Genomic DNA, 25,536 nt, shown 5'->3' with positions numbered 1-25,536 from the left:
AAGCCCTCCTTCTTAGAGCCATCTGAGAATGTGAGCTCTAGCTGCCACTGGGGCTGTCTGCCAAAATCACTGCCTTGTGCTCACGTCTTCCTACCCTCTAACATCAGCAAGCAGGACATGCGACACAGACTTTTATGGACTGCCATAAAAACATTGCTCCTGTGGGCTGCAGAATGGCCCTCGTTATTTTAGGCACTTAGAACCAAGAAAATACAGAAAATTAACAGTTATGAGCTGGGGGACCCAGAGGGGCAGAGCTGGACAGGGACCTGAAGGGCCACAAACTCAGTTTGCGGGGACATCAGGGCAGCTCCCAGCACAGACTTGGTCCTTCTTTGAGTGGGAATCAGTCCAAACCTTTACACTCCATTTCTTCCAGCCTGCTCCTCATTCTACTGTAGCAACAACCCTTTTTTTCTCCCCCCAGGGAAAGATCTGGATGTATGAAGGTATGCTTGAGCTGTACAAACCCCATCCTGCCACATAAATCGCTCTAAGCGCTTTGCAAACTTCTGAGAGATCCACGATGATTTAATTAACAAGGTTTTATGTTATCTAAAGTTAAAGTAGAATTAAAAATACCCTACTGCAATTTCACATTATATTTCTCCATTGTGCTGTACAGCATAATTTACACGATGCATGTATCAAACACCATAAAATAAGGTGCTTGGCTTTATACATGCACAGGTTGACAGATGTAACCACAATCCAACCCCCTGCACATGCTGCATCACCTTTTCTTAACAGCAAGGCCACACATTCATTCAGTTCTCATTAACCACTGGAATCAGAGAGACTATCCCAGCCCCAGCAGGGGATGCAGTACAGGAGAGACAAGCGCAACAGCCAGCTAAAAATTCAACTACTCTCAGAGCCTTTTGCCATTTTTTTTCTTTCCACTTGACACACTGCACCTCCTAGATGAGTTGCCCATATTTCTGGCTGAAACCAGCTTTATATTAATTGAAATTTTCATCAGCAGTTAGCATTTCAGCTCATAAGCCAAGCAAGAAGCACAAAACAAAGTACGGCAGTGGCAGAGCTGAATGACTGGAAAGGGCTGCGTGTCAACTGTGCACCAAGGGAAGGAAAGCAGACTGCAGTTTGTTTTCAGATGAGACTGCTAGTGACAGCCTCCTCAACTGGAGATGATGCAAATCCTCCTGACTGCAAAAGGAACTTGCACAGCAAAGGCACTTTCTCCTTTTGTATGCTCATTCTTGCTGTTTCAAAGCAGAAAACAATAGGAAAATCATGAGCTTTCTCACAATTCAACTTACAGTGAAGCAATACCTCCTGGAGGAGCCTCACCTTGATGCCCAGCTCCCACCAGTGCTGGCCACAGCTCAGCAGGCTTTCACAGCACAGGGCTAGGTTTGCTTAAGAGTTCTCTGTGCTCAAAGCATGGTGACAACACGAACAGGAAAAAGGGTATAACTGCAAGCAAGCTACCTCTACAAACAGCAGTAAACGGCTATTGCTCCTAAAGGCAAACTAAGTGGAAGCTGAAACAAGTCTCTTTTCACATCCTGTATTCCTGTATCCTCCTCCACCTTACTAGAAGTTAAAGTACAACATCACTAAGCATCCATTTGAAAGGGAAAATTCTGCTTGAATGCTGTTAAGTTGCATAAAATTGGAAAGAGAATCTTAATGTTCAACATCAGCCTCGCAAAACTGTGGCCTTCATTACCCATTCTACCCATAGCACGATATTCTTTGAAACAAGTGTGACTTCTGCTCACCAGCCTGTCTGCAGACGTCGTGTACTAATCAATTACATGCGCATTGGGAAAAAGCACTTTCCACATTGTGCACATGAAAACTGCGCCATACACTTTGCACGGAGCCTCTATAGCACCACATGCTGCCCTTTTTCTGTAGAAAAATGAAGAAATCACAAATTCTGTTGGTCACGTTGTTTTTCATCTCATTTGTATGGCACGCATGGACAGATCCACCTCATTACTCTGCCGTCCTCGCCCATAACTCACATCCCGTTATGCGCCATAGAAATGCTGATCAGAAAACAGCTCAGAAAGCTGCAAAGAGTCACCTATTAAAAAGCCAAGCACTACACAAGGCCTTTCATGCACTTCACTCTCCAGTGCCTCTGACCTGCCTCCTGCCTCTTTCGTGCTCCCTCACAGCTCTCTCTGAGCCTATACACATCCCTGGAGCACAGGAAACCCCAGAGCTGAGCTGCTGCTCTTATTTGGTCAGCAAATGCTGCAAAAGAACAAATCTTCCAGCTACCACATTCTGCTTTATTCCACTCAGCAGAACAGTCAGTGGGAGCCTTCCTCATTAGATCCAGCAGGAGCTGCAGGTGACGCACTGCTGCAGTAATACTCCCATAGCCCATGGATACCCCAAATTGCAAACAGGCACTAATGGCTGGTAAAGGCACTGCAATGGCAAACTGAAAACTGCTTTTGCAATTACAGCCCATGCCCTTTGAGCTTTTCCCTCCTCTCCCTTCCTTCTCCTTTTATTTAGCTGCAGTTATTTAAAGCCCCGATTTCTGTTTAAGCAGCTGCCACAACCAGGCAGCCCAAGCAGCTCTTCTAATTAAATATTTGCCGCTGTGCAAGTTTTCTCTCCCCTTCCTGCTGTCCTCCTGGACAACGTTTGCTCCTGCAGAGATAACGGGTCGGCTGAGCACCCTCAGTCCCACGCCTGAAGCGTCCCAAATGATGCAACGCCTCCGTGAAAATTAATATTATGATAAGCACCTTGTCATTTGCTATCAAAGAGAGCCATCAATAATAAGGAAAAGAAATAAAACTTGCTTGGATTTAATAATCATTATTAAATTATGTCATTTGCATAATTAGACTTCAGTAATAACTACAGACTATGGCATCTCTCTTCTATGACACGGAAAATTGGCAGAGTGCTTCACAAAGTGATAAAATGATATTTTTTTTCTTCTATTCGCTCTCTCATCTATAACTGCAAATATTAAGTTGACCAGGTAAGCGATGCCAGACCACAACAGCTACCAAGCTCTGCATACAGGATGGGAAAGGAGATGGGTATCACAACATGAATAAAAGAATTCTTGAGAAATCTGAATTTCAAGCAGCTTTCTCAGACATTTGGAATTTCTCCTTAGCCAGCAGAGCAGGATCCTGGGCACAGTCAGCTGCAGCAGCACCACGGGATGCTGTGTGCCCTCAGCCAGGAGCAGAGCATGATGGATTTCCCCTTCTGCCTGCACTCCCAGCAGAGCATCTCGAGAACAGTGCACAGGGATGAACACACACCACCAGGGCTGAATGTGCCTGGGGGGAAGGCAGCTGGTGGCAGGGGGTCACAGAGCAGAGCTGTCCTGACTCATCCCTGCGTGGTCCACGCATGACTCAGACTTGAAACAGTGGAGTCAACTTAGTGTGAACCCCCTATTCATGCATCTGACCCTATCTGACATCTGAAATAGAACAGGAAAAGGAATAATAATTAAATGCTTGTTGAGCATGGCTACTCGCAGCCCTCCTGAATACAGACATGAGAGCAGGTTGGAGCTGAAGGGGTGCAGTGCTGCAGAACTGTACAGATCAACACAAGACTTGGATAATGAAAAGGAGATGGAGAGAGAGAGATTTGGGGAAGCAGGAAACAGCAAGAAGTGTACATGAGGAAATTGGAGCAGACACCAACAAGCATGGTACAGCCATGTGGGGCAACGAAGCAGATGCTGTCAGATGTAGATGAGAGAGGGAACAGCTCCTGGGAGAACACTGATGCTGTCAGAGCAGCGGGGATGCAGATGAGCTCAGGTTGATGCCGAGCAGAGACAGACAGGGCAGGGAGGACTCACACTGATGGAGTCGAATGCACTGGGGAGGGAATGAAAGCAGCACTGGGTCCTGGAGCACCGTGTGGGCAATGGGAGATGCTGTGCTGGTGACAGCAGCTGCAGTGATGGGAGAAAAGCATGGAAAGCACAGTGCCCATGGGGGGGATACAGACTGCTTGATCTCTCCCAGCGTCTCTACACAGAGCAAAATTATTGCAGAAATACTAATAGCAGCAAGCAAACTTCATATGTATTTATACGTATAAAATACACTCACACACATATAAAATGAGAATCATTGCAAAAGACAACATGGTGCAAGTGGCTCATTTGCATCAGTGCATGTGCACAGGAGGACTCTGATCTGCACCAGAGCTCTAAGGTCAGGAGAGATGCTCCTGGCTGACATCACCTCCACAGGCAGAAACAAACAAACAAACCTGACCTTCTGTCTCTACAGGAAACCATACTGAATTCTGCTTGCATGCACCAAATCTCTTTCCCAGCCTTCCCAGTTAGTGGAACAGATCGGTAAAGCAAAACAGGGCTGGAGTTAGAACCAGACAAGAAAACCTTGATGGGGTGAGGTGTGGTATTATAATGATATATATATGTGTGTGTGTGTGTGTGTGTGTTTAAAAATGTTTCCAAATATCTGCAATTCAGTGCTTCCTGAGGAAAAACAGAAAAAGGCAATGCCTGAAAGCCCTCTCTTCCCCCCCTAATTCATTCTCCAGTAAAACACAGTCCACTGGCAGCAGGCAAGTAAATGCAAACAAACAAAAGGATTCATTCTAAGGGACAGACTCCTAACTCCAACTGTTGGGCTGGAAGCCTCACAGTAAGAACAAATGAATTTCAGAGCTAACGCCTTCTGCAGTTGCTAACCTTAAATTACATTTAAAGCAGTCCTGTGGGGCCCAAGGACTGCTGCTTTCACACTGAAAGAATCAGTGTTTTCCCTAAATAGTGGAAGCTTGTATAATCCGGGACGAGTTTGGGCACTGCAGGTGCTTGGGAGCGGCTCTCCCTGGCTGCTCCATCAGCTCTGGGGCTGCAGCCAGGAGGACCCACCCAGACGCTGCCTGTTATCTCCAGCTCTGCTTCTCAGGGCAACAGAAAACACACAGATTGGCACCAGAGCCTGGCTCCCGTGTTTCTAGAGCTGAAAGCAGGCTGGGTTTAACCCAAGCCCTTGATGTGCCAGCTCGGCATTCCAGAAAAGCTGCAGGTGAAGCACACGTGTGAAGCACTTGGCTCCAGTGCCTGCACAGTGGTTTCACCCTCACTCCAGAGCTCACCACTGCAGTTTGCTGCTCTCAGCAGCTCTTTCACAATGAATAGCCAGGAGTGTATCTTTGCATTTCATCACCAGGACAGCACACCACCTTTGCTCCAAGGCTTTGCAGAACCCAGGGCTGACTCCCAGCCCATGACCCTGATGCCATCCTGAAGCCCTTGCAGTCTTTGACCAGTGATGGAGCTCCCTGCAGTACCCAGGGCCCTCCCATCCTCCCTGTGTACACTACTCCCAAACCACATAAAGGCTTAAAGTATCTGCTCCCTCCCTGCTGTTCTCCCCATAGCCATGCTGGGAGCACCACAACACAGCAGTGAGCTCAGGGAAATTACCCCCCAGCTAGGGAACCAACAGCTACCACAGTGCATGTCATCAGTGGGACATGGGATGGATGCTTGTAATTCTAAAGCATAGAAAGCACTTTTTTTTAATGCTTTTAGTCTCAGCTGTACTTCTTGAACTAGTATTTTGCTGCCTAATAGTTGCATTTTATAGCTAGGACGGAACTTCATGAGAACTTCTGTTTCTATACAGACTTCTGCAGTATAAAGTCAAGCTCTGCGGTAAAGTCAAGCAAACACTTGTAGCAATTACATGCCCAGGAGATTTCATAACATCACAGAATTAACAAGCTGTCAGTTAATGATATATCACTCCAACTCCAATGGCTCCATCTCCAGTGAGGAACCCCACTCCACCTGCAATGACAATGACACAGCACAGCGGGGCAGTTATCACACACCAATACAAGCTCCCACCTTATGTCAAAACATTTCTTTCTGAAGAGTTCAATTGCAATTTGCTTCCACTTTCTCTTCAAGAAGGCAGTTTGCAGAGCCTCTGGATGGGGAAAACAAGGTTCTGCTTAACAGAAACACAATCCCAGTGGGTAACAAGAAGCAGTTTTCCCACCTCTTGTGACTGGCACTTGAAATCACTGCCACTTTTCTTTCACTACAGAGCAACTGTTCCAAAAGACCAGCTCCATGCAAAGGTGATGGAGCCTTAACTCAGAATGGGTGTCCTGGCACAGGTGAGGCTGAAGGTGAGCAGTGCTGCTCCAGCTGCAGATGTGTTACCGAAGCCATGGCTCTGCAGAGCTCATTATGCATGCTGATAATTATTGTGATTAAGCACAATCCAAGAGCTACCACCTCTGCTATGGAAACTTAATGATTGAGAAAAGCTCAAAAGATTTTGAGGAAAAATACAGGGTTTTTTTTAATCATTACTATTTTTAAATATTACTTTCTAGGCTACTCAGTGACATCAAGGGTTACCAAAGCGATTATAAGCAATCCATACAAAGGGGTATTTGAGCTCTGCAATGAACTGCCCAAGCAGCTGCTGCCTTCAGCTCAGAGGTGAGCGCCCTTCCCTGTTTGCTAAAGGGATTTCCTGCAAAATCTGCCTTGTTGGTCTGGCACTGAGAAACATAAGAAGCATACAGAGGTGGGCAGCCTGGAGCAGCACCCAGCTCCTTTTCTTTATTTCATTCTGCTGACAAATCTGAAGCTGACTCTAAGCCTGTTGGGTGTGTGGGCAATGTACTGGAACTGCATCCCTGCACAGACCTGACCTTATCATTTGTGTATTGGTTTCTTTCAGCAAATGCCTAATTTATACCATGCAGACCTTAATGCCACAACTGTCTGGCAAAAGATGTAAAAACAATCCATATTGTAACAGAGTCTATTAATATGTATTAAAAGTCACATTGCAGCTGACAGAAGGCATTACAGGACATGAACAAAAAATACGACTATTATATTTAAAACTTTCAACTAATCATGCATCACTGATTTCCTCAAAGTGAGTTTATAATTTAAACCTTTAACTGTTTCCCAGCAACATCATCAAGTCGAGACTTCTGATGGATGGGGAGCCAAGAAAACTCATTACAGTAACAAGAAAAAGATACAAAGAAAGGAAATAAGCACCCTGCTCTGAAAAAAAAAAGTAAAATTAAAATAAAATGGATTTTCACACACACAAAAAAAGTGAGCAATAGCATGCACCTGCTTCCCCACTGCTCCATGTTCTATCGGCCATAATGCTAGCACGGCAGACAGCACAAATCCATGCCCAGCAGACAGACAGCCACAACAGGGGATGCACTGCAGAACACACAGACTGGAGGTGACTTCTGGGTCCATCTCAGAGCTGATCCTGGGAAATCAGACATCAGCTCCAACCCACCAGCACAGCTTTGCCTTCTGCAGAAGGCAGGGAACAGCCTCCAATTCCTGTTTCACTCACAGTTTTAAGCCCTGTACTCAGCTCAGCTTATTTATAACCGCACAACTTGAGAGCCCAAACCCTCAGAGCCCCTGAAGCCCAGTGCAAGAGCAGAGGTCCCAATCCCATCCAGAAACAGCTCTCTCCAGGGGAGGAAGCCCTGCAGGTGTTGGATGAGATCGAGATCAGGATTTCAAGGGATTCGGATGCTCTATTCACATTAATATCATACCCAATCTCAGTGCACAATCTCTAGCAGTAATTTGAAAATCCCAGAGTGGGTTTTTGGTTTTATCTTCTTGGTTTGTGTACTCTCCCCACGCAGTGAGGAAGCAGATCCACTTATTAAAGCATTTATTAAACTTGCCAAGCTGTCTTCTCACTCTCCCTCTCCCCCCACCTCTGAGCTACCTCGTGTGAATGTTAATCAGCACCATTACATGGCACATCCTCTATGAAACACTCACTGCAACTCCCACACTGCCCCCCAAGAACAAAATTAATAACCACTCAGGACAGAAAGTTAAGAACAACAATCTAAAACTGTAAGATATTTGATAAACATTCATTTTTCCAGAGATTCCTATCCCTTCCCTCACTGGTCACATCACTCATTTCCAAACTGTTGGTGACCTCTTCATGTAATTGCCTTCAAACCAATCCTAAGGGAGCAAGCAGGGCTCTTCCCCATTGCGTAGGTGCTGAGGCACAGGGGAGATATTTTTTATGATCAAAAATGGCACAAAGATTTCAGATAGGTGGACTGTCTGAAGCCATTCTGTGCATGTGCAAGCTCCTAGAGCTCTCCATCAACTCAGGCACATGTATGTAGGTAGATGTGTGGGTATAGGAAGCAACACATGCACAAACATGAAAAAGAGGACGAGGTTACAGCAGTGAACCCCTTCAGCTCAATTGTCATCATCAGAAAGATTTGATTTCAAAAGCAGGGAGGCACGAGCATCCCAGTGCACCTCTGCTCATCTCCACCCCCCTGCAATCAGCTGTATTTCTGAGGCCAGGTGACACCACTCAACACAAGGACAGCTGGGGTGGTTGAGTCAGAAGAGCTCTCACAAACACCTCTCCTGACACACAGGTCATGGCATGCTGAGATGGGAGCACAGCTCTTACTGAAATCACGCTATTTCCTTCAGCATCCCCTCCAAAGGAAACCTTCCTAGAAAAATCAATATACAGGAGAGGGCTGTTGAGTTTCAGCCTTCTCATCTCTCCCAGACCTCCCTATGATTAGCAGAGCCTTCTGCAACACAGGCACAGAGCTTTTCAACTGCCTGTTCCTCTCCCTTCTGTCACACTGACTGTGATAAGTCTGCCACCTCTTTTAACAAGACCTTCTAGGAGGACTTGCTTCCAGGGCTATAGATGCTTCCAAATCTAACATAGAAGATTAAGTAAATGATGCAAGTAATTAAGAGATTCTATTAATCAACTTATCATTTAAATCTAATTCTTCATATTATTGATCCAAATCTTGATTTTTTTTTTATTCCACACTACTCAATTAACATTTTTACCATGTAAATCCATTACAAAACTCAGGATACAAAAAACTAGGAAGGTTTTCTAGGAACTCTCTCTGGTGTTCACATGTGTGCCTGCCTGTAATTTTAGAACAAACCAGCTCAAAGAGCAGCCACTGACCTCACTGCACCAGGAGCAATCCGCTGCAATGCCAGCTCACTGCTCCCCTCCTGGGCTCCCTTTCAGCCCCGGTGCCTGGCTGGCACTGAGTCACACCTTGCACAGAGACAGTCCCAACTCCAGATGCTGGAGCTCTGCAGGTCAGAGCATTTACAGAGCACCATTGTGGCTTTTGCGAACAGCACACATTTGTAACGTGAGTTTTAGCAAATAATGCACTAGTCACAGAAAAACTCAGACAGTATCAAACAAGTGCCAAGAAAAAGAATTTGAATGCAAGCAATAGCCTGGAAGTCTCTGGATCCTCTTATGAGTCTCATCCTGTTTTCAAGACAGAAGTATTTTCACTGCCTGAATCTTGGAGGTTACAGCTACCTGAAAAATTAATGCATGTGTAAGATGTTAGACTATTAAATAGGATGCTTCCTTCTCATTTATCCATTATTCCACAGTTACTTTGAGTAATGTCACGCCTGCATCCTTCAGTGACCATGTACCAATGATAATTCCAAAGTGGTTCAAGCATTACTGCATTCAGCCAACCCAACACGCCATTTTCTGCTCAGATCACTTCAGAACACTGAGGTTAGTTCAGCCAAAGTCTTCCAGCTCTTTCCTGTATCTGCATGGCTTCTCTCTCTTTGTCAATAACCATTCTGACCTGCAATGCTCAGGTGACTGGGACATCTCACTGCATTTCACAACCCCCCTGGATGTGGGGCTCCTTGCTCTGTTGCACAGAGCAGCTCCCAAAGCACAGGAATTAAGCCACTCCAAATATGAACTGCCCAAAAATAAATGCATCCCAAAGGAATTCATTTAATTGCAGATAGAAAAGATTTCTTCCTGAATGGTTGTAAAAATGCAGGTAACACACAGGGAATACTTTCCACATCTTTTGAGTCACAAAACACAAGCCAGTGTTGGAGCGGGTTAAAGAAATCCATTACATCAGAAGGTGGGCTCAGAGTTATCACTAGTGTGCCTCCAGATAGAGAGGTGATACTGTGATTAATTTCAATCCATCAGAATAATGTTTAATTATTAACAACATTCATCCTCCAGCTCACTTGAATTATTAATACTTGATTATCTATTAATTGATTGTATTATTTTTTCATCAAGTGCTGGAGTTTCTCTCTAGAACTACTTCTGCTCCGGGTTTTTCACCACCCTGAAATCACCATAGCCCTACTCAGGGCAGCAAAACTCACCAAGCAGTGAGCAATTAGCATTTGTATTGCATCTGTGTCAGAAACTGGACTTGTGAGGAAGTCCATCTGTATGAAAAGAAAATACCTTTCACTCTAAGGGTATTGTCAGTAGTGACAGCTTAATTTTCATACTCTGTGCCTTCAGTGTAGCACTGCATACAGACAAACTTCAGGCCAGCAGAGAAAAGCAATCATCTTTTAAAGGCCAACATCTGCTGTGTTGAGCTCACAGTACAAGCTTACGTTTGCTCCTCTTGGCAATGAAATATTCAGATGTACAGAAAGCAAAATGTGCAGTTTTTTCCAAGGGAGATCAATACAGAATTCTCTTTAACCTGGATATGAGAAACTTCATACACGAATATACCCGGATGCAATATAGCATAAAACCATAAGATTGTAGTGTGCTTATCATAGCTTCAGGGAAACCAACTGCATTAAGGTTATTAAAATGAAACTTGCCTTCTGATCATTGCAGTGCACAAGAGATGGACTAAGGAGGGCAATGACTCCCATGGCATTAAGGGCAGTAGTGGGAGGGCAGCAAGGAAACATGCTGCAAATATGCATATAGCATTCTCATACAGCAAATAATTAAAAAAAACCACGTTATTAATCAATTCTGAATGAGTGAATTTAGGATGGAAAGTTGCATGAAAATTGGCTTTCAAGGATGAAGGACTGAGAGATTCATCCAGACACACAGTGACACATTGCACAACCAGAAACCACGAGGGAATGAAATGGACCAGAAACAACACTGGGATGACCTTTGTGCTCATAAACTGAAGTGGGACATGAGGAGAGTGATGAGCAATGAGGAGATTATTATTGTTTTACTTACAGCATATTAAAAGCTTGCTGACATGCAATTCATAGAAATAATGAATATTTAAATTTAGCTCATATTAAAAAAACTTAATGTTTTATTTTGTCATCCCTAATGAAACGAGAAAGTAGGGTAGTGATTCCTAAAGATATATGTGGTACACAAGCAAGATTACTGGGCGTAATGCTGGACCAGATGCACACATGAACCAATACTCCTCCTGCACTCAAAGAAATGCTTACAAATGTGGAGTATGACCTCAGAAAATCATGGTGTGGGTGACAAGTCTCAAGTATGTCCTTGTCAATGCAGTCCTTTGCTTTCCTGCTGCTTTTAATTAAGGAGATGGACCAGAGGGAATTCAGTCCCCAACTTTGACAGACTTCTCATGGGACTTTAAGAGCCTACTAAAACGTTGTGACCATCTTCTCTATTCATTCTTTCAGTGGCAACAGTGAAAAAAACAAGTCTTACAGCAACTCTTTTCTCCTGCTTCCCCACAAGGTCTTTCTAGTAGGCAAAAATCACATTTGTAGTGCTGGTATTTCTCAGTGACCAGCTCAGGTTGTTTCTCCTCAGCCCCAAGTAAAATACCACTTGGAGAACCTGGAAGATGCGACTCCTCACCCCTGCCTTGCCCTGCTGAAGGTCTGCACTGAGTTCACACCACAAAGACAACAGTCCAGGGCCACGTGCATAGGGAAGCCTGAAATCCAAGTTTCTGATAATGAGAATTTCAGTAAGTTGGGTTCAGCCGATAGCTCTCCTGCAGAGCAATTCCCTGCCATGCTTCAATCATTTATTACACAGCAGGACATGTGTGCTGATCTACTTTGCATATACTCACCAAGAGCATTTAGTACCAAAGCCCTCTGGAGAGCACATTATGGAGGATTATGGACTAAACTGGCCAAAGATGTCCCTGGAGAACACAACTGCCTTGGTGCAGGAGAGAGACACAACTGCTGCTGGGACCAAAGATAAAGAAGTCAGGGAGGGACAGTGGAAGAGTTAAAGCTTTCTACATTGGACTTTCTAACACCTACATCAGTGACTAATCCCTAATAAATTAAATTATTTGCAATAACATACTTCTGACTCAATATTTGCTATAGCCAGATGTGTAGAACTTGCTGAAGCTTTTCTTCTAAATCAGGATCAATTTCATCTCCGGTTGCTAAAAACATCTTGGGTTTTTTTTTTTTTTTTTTTTTTTTTTGCTTAGAAATAGTTTGCATTATATCAGCAGCCTAATTATCACATCATGCTTGTTATTTGAGCTCAGTCTTACAATAATCAGTTCCAAAAAGTGTTTCCATGGGACCCCGGTATGTGCAGTGTACCCCTGGTTTGCACTGGATTTGTTTCTATTACCATATATATACCTTTATGGTAAACTGGGGAAGAAAAATAAAGACATTTTCTCTACAAATGGGGCGTTTGTTTCTTCTTTATCTTCATGCTTTTTTCATTTCCACCTTATGCCTTTGAGGCACAAAATACAGAGCAATTCTCAAACACAAAGTTTCTGTGCTTAATCAAAATTAAGCTCTATGCCCAATCTGATAACAAATCACCAAAATGTAAGTATTCACACTTACTAAATGCAGCACGATTGTAATTATATAGCTAAAAATCATAATATGATAGTGTTAACTTATGCTTCAGAACTGATTTTTCTACTCTTCTATACACAGAACACACCTGATACTTTTATACGTGATCAGTTTATTTGGCCTTTGGTTAGAAATTAAAGTCAATTCTGTCAAACCATTTTTTCCCCTTTCTAACAGTCCCTACTGGGAAAATTGAAGGGTACTTCCTTTCTAGTTAGAAAGCCTTTGAATGCAAGCAGAAGAAATAAGCCTTGCATTCACTCCTTTTCTGGAAATGCCATCTTGGTTCGTACTGCAACAGAGATCACCCTTAAGAGAAACAAGTCTTCCACATGCTTCTGAGGACTCGGATAGAGCTGGATAAAATAAACGTATTCAGATCTTACTTCTGAATTAAAGATGAAATAAGATCACCTTTCTGGAGTCCAGAAGCATCCTTCAAACCCTTCGCTTTGGGAAAAGCTCTTTCACAGGAAGGGACTGTACAAATGAAGCTAAGCTTCCCACACCACAATTGTGGGGGCTTGAATGCACACAAGCTCTTTCTGCCCTCACCCAACAACAAGGAATTGCCTTTTGCTTCACACAGCAGCCACTGTGCTTGCATCCTAGATAAAGAATAAGACAATCCCAGATTTCCTTCTGTAAGCACACATTTAATTGACTCTGTGCACAGTTCATGGAGAGGTGGGCTGAAACCCATGGATTCAGTCACTGTTTCCATCAAATATGGTTTTTATTATTGTTTATTTTTTACAAATGCCGAAGCCAGTCATTCTATCAAGGAGGCTTAAAAACTTGCTTTCTGTAAGCAGCAGTGCAAAAAATCCTAAACAGACCAATGCTCATGGAAAATAAGGTGAATCCTCTTAGAAAAAGAAATCAAACTTGTAGTCACTGAATTCCTGCCTTGTCTTTTGGGGATGCTTGCTTCCAATAGACCTGACCTGGTCTTCGGCAGATAAATGGAGAGAAGCCCCTGATCTAATGGCACAGAAATAGCTCTGCTAATATGGAAACCTACATATGCCAGCATGGGGTATTTAAAAGATAATTTTATCCTACTGCATCTTGTTATCCAAATGGAGAAATGTCAGCAGCGTATTAAGCTGATAGGAAAGCTGAAAGACTCATTAAGCCACGCTTATAGTACGAGAACATGCAAAATGGAATATTTTCCAGGATCATTAAAACAAGACTTAATTACAGAATTCAGGTTTATCCGTGTCACCCAATGTCACAATACTTTGAGATGGATGATGAGGGGAAAAAGTAAAAAAAGCCTCAGCAGCCACATTTAGCACCACAGCAGTATCTGCATTATTCATCGTCACTCGAGCAATGACAGATCCTAAATAATTAGTATTATTCACATTAATGAAGTTATGCAATTCCCCCACCTAGAAGAGGATTTGGAAAGAAGTGCGCACTAATAACATGTTGGTCACAGGCTCTGCCCAACAGTGCCACGAGTGCCAGCTGCACACAGCTCCAGTTCCTACAAACCAAACATATGGGTTTTACTGAGTTTTACCATGCTTGGTTATTTTTTTTTTCCTCTTGTACAATTTTTTCCTGCTAATTTTCCTTCAGCTGTTGTAGACATGAAAATTTGCTCACATCTTACCAAGATAGATTTCTGTTTCATCTTGAGATACAAGCCCTGAAGCACTCCTCAATTTCCAAGGGACAGAATTTACCCGAGGCAGAATTACTCTTCTTGTATTTTGTAAAAGAAAATATTGGTTTACCACTGCAAAACACACACCTGTGGAACACACAGACATACCTGACTTAAAGATCTGGATTTCAGGGTGGGAGACAGATGAGAATGCAAGTCACCTTGCCAGAAAGCAAAGGAATCAATGCCTGTGGATAGCATTGATCCTGTTGCTGTAAGTGTTCCCCTTTATTTTTCCCCGATCTCAGGACATTATAAAAATTGTAAAGTGCCAGAGCATTTTTTTAAAATCCAAGCACACCTCATAGCAGAAATCAAGCTAACTTGTACATACTATGACCCTATGTGAAAAATAGTACCAACAAACACAGCAAAATGCAGTATTTACTGACACACACATTCATTTCCCAGTACCTACTATTACTGCAACCCAAAGAGTATGCTGGGGTGGTTTTTTGCCTGCATCTCAGACCAAGCAACCAAAAAGCTCCAGTTATTGGAGAACAAACACAGGTCTACCAGCTATGCATTGGCTGAACTTCTGCCGCTTGCACTCTGCCCTGTTGGTGCTGTGAGATATGAAGGACACCATGCACAGGGGTACACTGGGAGTCCCCCACTGGGGGAGGTACAGCAGGGAGAGACTGAAAAGCAGATTTATTGAGAAATAAAAAAATCTGGGCTAAACATTTGAGAATACTGACCTGAGTATCAGAACTTGAGAACTCAAATCTCAAACCTTCTAGTGATGAGTGCCCACGTTCCTCCTCCTGCTCAGGACGGCCCCACAAGGCTGATGACTGCTGCCTCCCTCCTGCTTTGCCCTGAGTTGTTGCTGCAGCACTGGCTTTGCAACACAGGAGCCTCTACAAGAAATCATTGCTATTTCAGAGAATTTAACCCGAAGTGCTCCACAGATGCAATGAATGGCCATTTGAGCAGTGACTCATCCTTCCTCAGATCCTTTTAAGGAACTTGGCTGGCATATTTTAAAGGCGTGTTTCTTAATACTTAGTTTTGCAATTTTCAGGGCGATGCATCCAGAAGTTGGGAGAATATAGATCATGTGGCAGCAGAGCCACATTTGTCATGGGAAAGTATTCAGCACTACATTTCCTTGTATATGGTACTGGCAAAACCTAATCTTCAGGATATTTGAGTTTGGCCCCTGCCTGCTTATTCAGTGAGCTCCTAGAAGTCAATTGAACTTGAAGAAATATTTTAAATTCCATCCTGCATCAAAGCTGAGTAAATTATATTTTTAAGTTTCTTAAACGTATTCCAAAATTCAGCTTATTTCCGTCTTTGAATGTCATGGCAATCTCAAGGTCTTCTTTCTGCTTTCCACAGAAAATACCTACATCTGCACCCACTTTCCAGGAGGGCTTCTAGTAGAGTCAGCCTCAGACTGGGACAGTTGGTCCAATAACCCATCACTGCTTCCTGCAGTGCTTAATTAGCTAGAACTCCCCCAGTGCTATCACTTCCAATAGGTACACGCCAGGCTGGCTGGCAGCACAGCTTCTGCAGGACCAATGTGAAATGACCTTCTAGTACACATTTACCTACACTGGAAGTATCCAGGCTGTAAATCTGCATTACAGAGACAACCAAGTTCCTTTCAGAGATATTTCAGGATTCACTAGAACATACTCTACCAATTTATGAGTGTGGCACCTTCTCCTTTTAATTAAGCTTTCACTCAGTAAATTATTTGAGATTATGCTAAGTTCTCTAGTGGATGTCAGGCTGCACCTGCCTGTGGTATACCAGCAAAGTGCTGGCACGGAGCATCCAACTCAATAATACCTGCCAGTATTTTTAGGCCTCTTTTCAAATGGCAAACTGAGATGAGCTGCAGATGGGTGAAAAGCATTGGACTTTGAGATAGGAAAAAGCAACAAGCAAGTCACCTATCTGACAATCTATCTGACACCAAGCACTGGAAATAGGAAAAAACAGAGCTATAATCTCCCATCAAAAACAAGTCAGTGATGTTATTTAACTAATCTGTTAGTAGATAATACATTTATTATTTCTAGCACACACGTATGATGTACACATATGATCTGTGAAGGACAACTCTCATGAAGAAGCTAAATCAATTGCATTAATAACTTAGGACTGAAAAGCATTATTCTCTGCAGTTCTGCCAACCTGCAGTAAAACACTCAACTTTATGCAGAAAAATATCCTAAATAAATCCAATTCCTTTAACCTTCCATTTAGAATACCATTCCCCCCAGGTTTCTCCTCAGCTGACAGCACCATGCTGGTTTGCTTCCCCATGGCACCATCACCTCCCAGTGACACTCAGGGCACAGCTGTGGGATCCTTTGCTGCACTTTCCTTCAGACACAGCGCCCTGAAATGACAGATCCCTCCTTCTGCAAGTGTGAGAATGACTTGGAACAGAAAACAGAGTGAAGAGAGACTGAAGCTCAAGTTAATCCTTGCTCTAAAGCAACCTTTTCTCACTGATTTTTAATACTTCACGCAAGAGGGAAAAATAAAGTTTTGGGCCTGAGCATTGCCAGCAAACCACAGGGAGCCCAAAGGCTACAGCTCAAAAGGAGGACTTCAAAAAACATGTCAAAAGCATTACCAGTTTAGAGGGAAACAAAAAGCCATGTTTGCATTCAAGCCCATTTTCTAAGGAAAGCATTTAACAATGAGTGGCATCAGGAGCCGGCCTCAGTTATTCTCAGTTGCAAAGCAGGCAGCAAACAAGAAGTTCTGCGTGCACTTTCTTGTGCCTGACCAAGAACCTTCACAATGCCCACAGTGGGATAACACCACTGCACAGCACATTATGGGATGCATGGCCCCGGCAGCAGGCGCTGGATGCATCCCCACCAACACGCCCCCAGGGCCATCCGTACTCCCACTGCACCCCTCCTGGGAACCACCCATGGATAAAGCCCATGGTGTAAACTCACCAGAGAGAAGCAAAACTCCTGTGTAATGAGCAGGGTTTGGGCCAGAAAAGAAAATTGCATATAGGGGATAAAAGTTGTGACGCTGGAATAGATAGGTTTGATGAGAAATCTTTTTTTTTTTTTGGCAGAGGAAGAAATACCATTTTTTAGAACAGCTTGTCGAGGAAATGAGGTTTTTACACTTTCTCAGTCTCTACCATCTATCCTGACACCTCAGTCACTGGCACATGGGGAATTTTCAAAGGAAAAGTCTCAAACTAGCACCTCTACTGAGATAAAGGACATTGGAAATGCTGTTTGAGAGTAGCTGAATGGCAAATCCCAACATATTCAACTTGCAAGCCAGCCAGCCCAAATGTAATCCAGGCTGGGAGTAACCCAGCATTATCTCCTGTCAGTTGGAGAAGACAGGAATTGCCTGAGCACTGCGCCATGCAGAGCAATGGGGGATTCAAGTCAGTAGGAAACCATGTCAGGCTTTTAGGTTCAGAGGTTACAGAATATCTTGCTTTGTTAGAAAAGCTCAGTTTTAAGTCACCTGGACAGAATTACTCTCCCTGTAATTTTGGGCTGTGTGGGTACTATCAACTTTTTTACTCAAATCTGTTTTGTGGAGAGGTGAACTAAAGTTGGTTACTGAAAGCAACCACGCTGTAGGCACAAAGCAGATCAACAGACAATCAAAATCTCTTCCATCATTAATTTACAGTATTTCAACTCTCCTTAGGTCTTTTGAAGGCAGTAAGTATTTATCATAGGTATAAAACATCCTTCAGAAGGTTTATCCCCCCAGCAAGTAGTTTACCTAGAACTGCCATGCAGCAACAAAGACTCAAATTCAAAACTAAATCATTAAGCAGAAAGCAGCCGGTGGGAAAGCAGCTCCTGCCTACTCTAAGAGGTTTCATAGCCATCCCATCTGCAGCCTGCCATTTGTTCGTTAATTTCCAAGTGACAGATTACGAGCACAGACAGTGTCCCTTTGTTCCATGCGCAGCACATTGGGAACACAACACGGGGTTCCCTATTAGCAGCCACCCCTCACCCTGTGCTCTCTCCTCATGGGACAGCAGGACCTGCCATGACCTCCAGCTGATGCAAGCCCACAACAAGTGTTTATCTTGCAGCACTCTCTCCTGAACTCTGGGTACACATGAAAGCCCCTGCAGCAGCAGCCCTGACAGCCCTTCTTTGGTATTTATCAGGGCTCTGAGCACCATCAGATGCAGGAGGATCCCGAGCATCTGGCAGGTGTCTGCACATACCATGCAGCAGATTACAGAAATCAACCCTTTGGAAAAAGCATGCCTATTAAATCCAGAGGAGCGAGGACAGTATCTGAGTTCTTGGATTTAATGAGCCAGCATCACTTAGGGCTCACTCTTAGCAAATGTATAAGGCAATAATTTCCTTGTAATGAACTCACGTGGCAATTGGCTTTGCCCTTTCTGCATGCTAATAATAATAAATTTCATCCAAATTACTTCGGGCAGCAGGTAGATGGAATACTCTTAGCCCAAGCTCTGAATGCAAGGACAAAACAAGAACTACAGTCAAGTAAAAAAGGTACATCAGGCCATGTAATAATCAGTTTTTGTCTGTTTTTCCCTGCTTCTTTCTTTTGTAAACCACACTCTGACTCCACCAAGGATTTTCTGGCAGAACACAGAACACTCACCTTGGCAGGGAGGTGCTTAGAAGGAAATGACTTTTTTTTTTGCCACAAACAGGCAGCAGTGAATAAATATGCAGAGTGAGATATCTTGAGGAGATATCTGCTCCATGGTAATGCCGCTGCCGCACAGCCAAGGAAGACAGCACAGCCACATAAACAGATTACCAGGCACCAGCTGTCAGCACAATTGAACAACAATCTATCTTATAGATCCATAGGAATAATTTCCACTGCAACAATTTTCGAGTTAGCATGACAGGATGGGTTTTGAGGAGCTATCTCAATAGCGCAGCAGCATCTGAAGAAAATTCCTAAGTAATCTGTCACATTTCTGTCAAGACACAGTCAGGACTACGTGCCATTCTGTTACACATCAGATCTGAGGAAATGGAGTCACAACCACTTCCAAGGTTAAGCTTTAACAAGCAGTCGATTTGGTCAGCTAAGGCATCTCTCTGTGAGCCTGCTTGGTGTGCACAGGTGGCACAGAGACCAGGAACCACACAGGTACGCATTGAACACCACACAACAGGTGGCTGAGGGGCAAACAGCAGTCCGTGCATCCAAACATCCACTTGAGCAGACGTTTCCCCATTACCACCCTAAGCACTTGTTGTGTGTGGGAGGCACAAGCACTTTGCAAAGCACATGGGATTTGGGAAGAAAAACCCAGGGCTGAGCCTAACACAAGCTGGCACTTCACTGCCCACGTCAGCTCGGGGCAATGCCCACATAAGGCTTGTTCTTTTCTAGAGAAACATCACTTGGGTTAACGCCATCAAGGCTGGAGCAGGGTGTCAGAAGCAGTTTTCAGGCTGTCAGGAAACAAGGCCATTTCTCACCCTTTTACAGACTGAAAGGGTTACTGATCCCTCAGGACACGATATTTGCAATAACAGTAATAATTTGGGTCACAGACCCTCAATCTCTGAGCATCTGCTTTGCTTTTTGTATTTTTCTTCCTGGTTACCACAAACAATATTCAGACAAAATTATGATTCCATATTCTGGCCTGATCATCCACACATTTGTAATTAGCGTACTTTTATTAGCATTTAATCTGAAAAGTTTTGAGTCCCAGAGGTTAAGGGACAGTCAAACACTGCCACTATTGAAATGGTAAAGAGGAATATTACGCAGTTTGGATTTAGTATGTTGGGAGACCCAGGAACAATGGTCAAACAATAGAATTAAGAACCCAGAGGAATGTAACATGAGGGGAAATACACAAATTGCATTTGTTAAGAACAAAGCATGTCAACCCAATCTTTTCTCTCTCTCTTTTAAGTAAGGATAATTGCACTATTATGAAGAGGAGCTAAATACCTTTTGATGAAAAAAGTATCCTATTGCAATAAGAATAAACACAGTCATAGCGAAACTATCCCGTCTGCTTCCAAACAGATGGAAAACACCAATGCATCTCCACAGGGGACTGCACTTGACCCAGTTATTCGTGAATGACTTTGGTAACACAAAGATTCAGTACGGAGGAGCTTCAAGCCCTGGGGAAGATAGCACCAGCATACCAAGTGATCTCAGCGTGTAGCTAAAGCATCAAAACTTGTAAAGATAATTAGGCAAAAGAAGTACACAACGTTCAGCCTATTTCGGAAATAAAGGCCAACCTGGAGACGTGCTTTGTAAGGTCAGGAAGGATAAAACCTAAACGTGAGTCAGCAATGGGAGTCTGCCAGAGAGACAAGTGCTGGTTTGAGAAATGCTAACAGATGTTAACCACAGGACATAGAAGGTAATTATTCATACCACGTTTAGAAAACACGACCTAGAAAGAAGGGTATTTGCTCAATCCATGAAAAGCGAAGTCCAAAATGTAGACATAAAGGCTATCTTCCAACATAAAACATGTTTTAATTAAGAAAATCATGGTTGTACTTCATGAGCGCGAGAAGTAACTGTTTCAGTGCACATTAAGGAAAGATGCAATTAAAACTGTGAGTTATGCAGAAAGTTAATCAGTGGAATAAGATATCTCCAAGGAGACTGTTGGGACCATCACTGGAAGGCTGCAAGGTCACCTAGATGATGCTTTGAGCTCCTGGGTCAGATTTGCATTCCAGCACTTTTGCTGTCAAAACCATCCAGGAAATAATATCTTACATTATCTCCTCTGGAACAAAATAATGGGGGAATAATCATTTGGCACAACTGAGCACTGCTGTTCGGCACATCATCATCCTTACGTAACATGAGTTTTAAAGAAAGATAACGTTCTTGAAGTCAGGTCATCCATGGACAATCAGCTGTCATACTTCAGAGTTTGCAATGATTCTGTCCATAGAGGCACTTTCCATCCCAGCTCTGCTAGCTTTCCCAAGATCACACCCAAATAAAACCAAAACAGAAAAAGCTACCACATCACAGCTCTGCTTAGCATCCCTTTATATACTCGTTTCCCAACATGAACTGTCTTCCAGAATAATCCACTCGGGAAGAAGAGGCTGGCATGCAATGCAGTTCCTTCACTGCAGTAGTTTATGTTGCATATACTCACTCATTTTTCTTAACCTACTGTGCATTTGGTAGTCCTGTATGGTACTCTCCAGGAAAGAGTATTTCAGCATCAAAACTGAATTTTATATTTCAATTTAATGAACTGATACATGAGCTTCGCTGATGTTCAATTGTATTTCTGTGATTCTATTAACTCATTTATATGAAACTGAATCAGTCTCTCACCAATCTATTTCCTCTATGCCTCCATGTATATAGTAATATAGCAGGTATATTTGAAATAATAGGAATAACACAAGTAGAATTTTGCACAATTATAGCTAGCAGTGCACAAAATAAGACATTGTTAATAATAAATAGTAACATTATATAAAGGAATACCATCAGAAAGTTGATTTTACACGGCATATTAAAGACTTGATGGCTCAGGAGATTGGTAATAGAATAAAAAGCCTTTTATCTCAAGGTCATCAATTCAAATACAAGTCAGACTGATAGCAACTGAAAGCGATTTGATGAGGGCGTTAATGAGCCTAGTCTCGTTTCTAAGAATGTAAGAATAGCCACAACATTCAGCCCTTTCTCCTGTCTCTGACAGCAGTCAATACAGAAATCGTATGGAGGCACCGCACCCATCTGGCTGGTGGAGCAGTACTCCCCTCGTTACACACTGCCAGCCCCAGGCTATTGCTATTTTAGCAGTTTCCTAGCAGGTATCCATTTGTTCTGTTCCAAAATTCAAAATCCTCAGTGCTGCCAACTGCACCTTTTATTGCTTGGAGGGCTGAAAAACAGAACTGGGCTTTCAGCTCCCTGCACAACCACTTAGGTGATGCATGAGCAACACTCTGGTCATTTGCTGGAGCCATAACAATCTGATACACTAATAGATTACCTTTTTTGCTGCTATACAACATTTTTTTTTCTGATTTGTATCTAAGACAGCAGTACCATAACAAGGCAATGCACTGGGAAAGGAAAGAATCCCAGAGCAAACTAGAGCAACTGTTGAGCTACCCTCTCATTAGCCAGAAAATAAAGCAAGCCATATGTTGTGCAACTTCACAAGTAAACTTAACATCTTCTGAAATTAAACCCCTCGTATGATTTCCAGTAAAACTTTGTTCCAGTAAAATGCCAAACTAATTCACTATTGGCTGTAGTATTAACATGATGCAATGCACTGATAAGAAAACCACTGATGATATTCTTTTGCCTGAATTTATGCTGAGCAAGTTTTACACATATATAATATACACACACAGTTCCACGGGCAAAGGTCAGTGTTTGCATATGCAAACTAACTGTCCAGAACATCTACAAGTGCCTGCTGGCAGGTATAAATGGGGACATCCAAAAGCAGCACTCAGTGCAATGTGCAGTAAAAGGATGCATTTTCACCATGATCTGTATTTGACACCCACTGATTTCTTTCTGAACTGGGGCGTACAAACAAGTTTCCCAAGTCAAAATGATTCCAAATTGCAAAAACTACCAACCTCACAACTCAAGTAACCTCCATCTGCAGTGCCCAGGCTTTGGAGGGCTGCTTTGCCTCTCAGAGTGACTAATGGATTAATTTTAAAGGTGATAGGGTGCTTAAAGATGCCATTTACAACCAGCATGGGTTACAATGTCTGGGTAATCAATTCCCTTAATGCAGTTTTCCTCTCAGCACAGCACAAGTGCCTACTAGCTGTTACAGAGCCAGCTCTGGTGCAGGGCAGGTAGTGGAAATCCCCAAACTCCCACTTTTTGGGCAGTCTGTACTACCCCCAGAACTTCCCACAGAGCACAGGAATGGGTCCATCACACCACAGAGAACCTCCTTCTCATCTGCAGCTCCAGCAGAGAGAATTTGTTCATGGCAAATGCAAGCATGAGCTTTAAAGGTTCAATATCGTGGAAGCTCTCTGTATGACAAAGGCAGTATGGACACCTGGACCCACCACCCGAGCCACACGTGTCCCACTGGTGCTGTCTGGCCCATAATGCTGATGGCCAACTTGAGTTTTCCCTTGCAAGTGGTCAGGGCTGAACCTACTCCAACTTGCAAAGGACAAAGCTGGAGAATGCCTTGCTTCAGCAAAGAGGAGCCTCCCAGCCTGCCACACCAAATGGATCTACCCATCCCATGTCTGTCTGGAAGACTGTCAGGAGTGCAGAAATCTGAATTTAAGTGGATTTCAGAGTGTGGAGAGCTCCCGAATCCATCAGTTAAGGCCATTAGCTCATGTGACACACCTCACTGAAGTCAATTTTCAGAGATAAGCGTGTGACAACCTGACTGGAGGAATTCTCCTGTAATGTATTATTAATTCATTTATTATTGCAGTTATTATAATCTTTATGTGGGGGCACTGAAGCTCAATTTGTTCTATCACAGCTAAAGCTTTTAATGAGCCCTTTCTTCTCCTTGGGATAGGAGCTTCATTCAGCAGCTCTGTGGCTTTTAGTGAGTAGAAAATGACACGACGGTGTGTCCAATTTACAAAGGCAGCTTCACACATTGTGCCCTGAATTTCACATGCAAACAATGGGACAGCTAACTTTCAAACTGCAGAGCATCTCTTAAAATGTAACAGACTCACAGACTCTAAATATAGGAAGGCTTATAAGCAATCGTATCACAATGCAATGAAATCTTAATGACAATTCCCCTAGCTGAGAAAGAGAAGGGGTGTGTTTAAAGAAAAAGGCCCTGTGTAAACGCACATATTTGCAGGGCAGATGTGGAGCATATATTAACTTAACTCTCGGCCCCAATTGAATGGCTGCGGGTTCATCCCGTGGTCACAGGGCTGATCCCAGACAGGCGCTGGCTGAGCTGGGGGAAAAAGGGCAGAGCCTGCAGAGCAATGGGAAAGCTGTGAGCAGAGGGGAGGAGAGCAGCACACTTCCCAAACACGCACATCTCCGACGCATGGGCCCGAGCACACAGCTGGCAAGAAAGGCTGCATCACTGGGCGACCTTTCCTGCTCAGAGAGAAGGTCAGAGACAACAATCTGTGCCAGTTTACGCTCAAAACGTTACGCCTACACTTCCAGTATTTCTCCTTTGAAATGCAGGAGCCCAGCTCATGTGATAGCCACATGGAAAACACAGGAGGAACTATTTTTTTTTTTTAATCTAGGAAAAAAAGCACATGTTTTTGGGGTTATGTAAGAATAATCAAGACAAATCATCCCACAAAGAAAAAAAAAGCAGAGGAAACCTTTATTCTCTCTGCTCATGCAGAGCTACCAAACAAGCAGCCTTCACAGGGTGACCTTTCCAGATGGTTGGTCTTGAAAGAGAGAAACTTCCTATGCTAACTTTATGGACTGACACAGTGAGCTCCTGTTTGGAGCTTCTCCTAAGGGAGGAGAATCAAAATGCAATCAGATTTTATAGAGGCACACGGCACCCAACTCCCACTGCTTGATTTGTTGAGGTTTATCAGAAATCAGTAAATTATTCTCCATCTGAAACTAACACTGGATGCAAATAAAAATACAGCAACAATACAAGAATAAAGATTTTCCTACTCAAGAAAGTTAGAGCAGCATGCTGACAGGCCTCATTTTATCAGCAATTTGTTGGTATGAATTTCAGAGACCACAACAATACACAAAATGAAATTCAGCAGTAGATGCAGTGTTCACCACTCTGCCCTCTGCAATAGTGAAGGGCAGGGAGAATAAAGGAAACAAAAAGACCAACAAGAAACAAGCAGAACAAACAGTATTTCCAAGGAAGTGGTAAATAAATTCCTGCTGTACAAAAGTCTTCGATCTCCTGATAATTAAAATGAATGGGAAATACTTAGTTAAGCTCCACACATTGGTAGCACGGACTCTCGTCATCAGCCATAAACAAGAAACAGAACAAAAATATATAGATTTGTAGCAAATAGTATTTAGAAAAATAAATAGTTAGAATCCCTTTGCCAGTGCTTTCATTCCCTCTACGCACATCTCTTTACAGAATAGGTGCAAGGGCACTGAAATTCCCATAAGAAGCAACCTTAGTGAAGTCCAACATACCAACACCTCTAAAACTCCCAGACCACCTTCCCCCAATAAACCCCTCTTGGCCACACATCACCAAGGCTCTGCT

At 43.2% G+C, this 25,536-nt stretch overlaps 1 protein-coding gene across 25 annotated transcripts in view; it reads right to left on the bottom strand.

The window, feature by feature from the left end:
- The window catches only part of CHL1 (cell adhesion molecule L1 like), a 108,915-nt gene that overhangs the window by 53,549 nt on the left and 29,830 nt on the right, over window positions 1-25,536 (bottom strand). For 5 of the 25 annotated variants that reach the window (XM_046900027.1, XM_040646313.2, XM_015293215.4 and 2 more), the window contains exon 1: window positions 15,053-15,197. The exons of the other annotated variants lie outside the window; for them this stretch is intronic. The gene's annotated coding sequence lies outside the window, so the exon portion shown is untranslated. Of the gene's footprint in view, window positions 1-15,052; window positions 15,198-25,536 lie in introns of those variants that run through there. 25 annotated transcript variants of the gene reach the window in all.

This window comes from Gallus gallus, chromosome 12 (genome assembly GCF_016699485.2).
Source record: "Gallus gallus isolate bGalGal1 chromosome 12, bGalGal1.mat.broiler.GRCg7b, whole genome shotgun sequence".
In the NCBI taxonomy this organism is placed as follows: Eukaryota; Metazoa; Chordata; class Aves; order Galliformes; family Phasianidae; genus Gallus; species Gallus gallus.
Note: the sequence above shows the minus strand (reverse complement) of the source record. Positions and strands in the feature narration are given on the sequence as shown.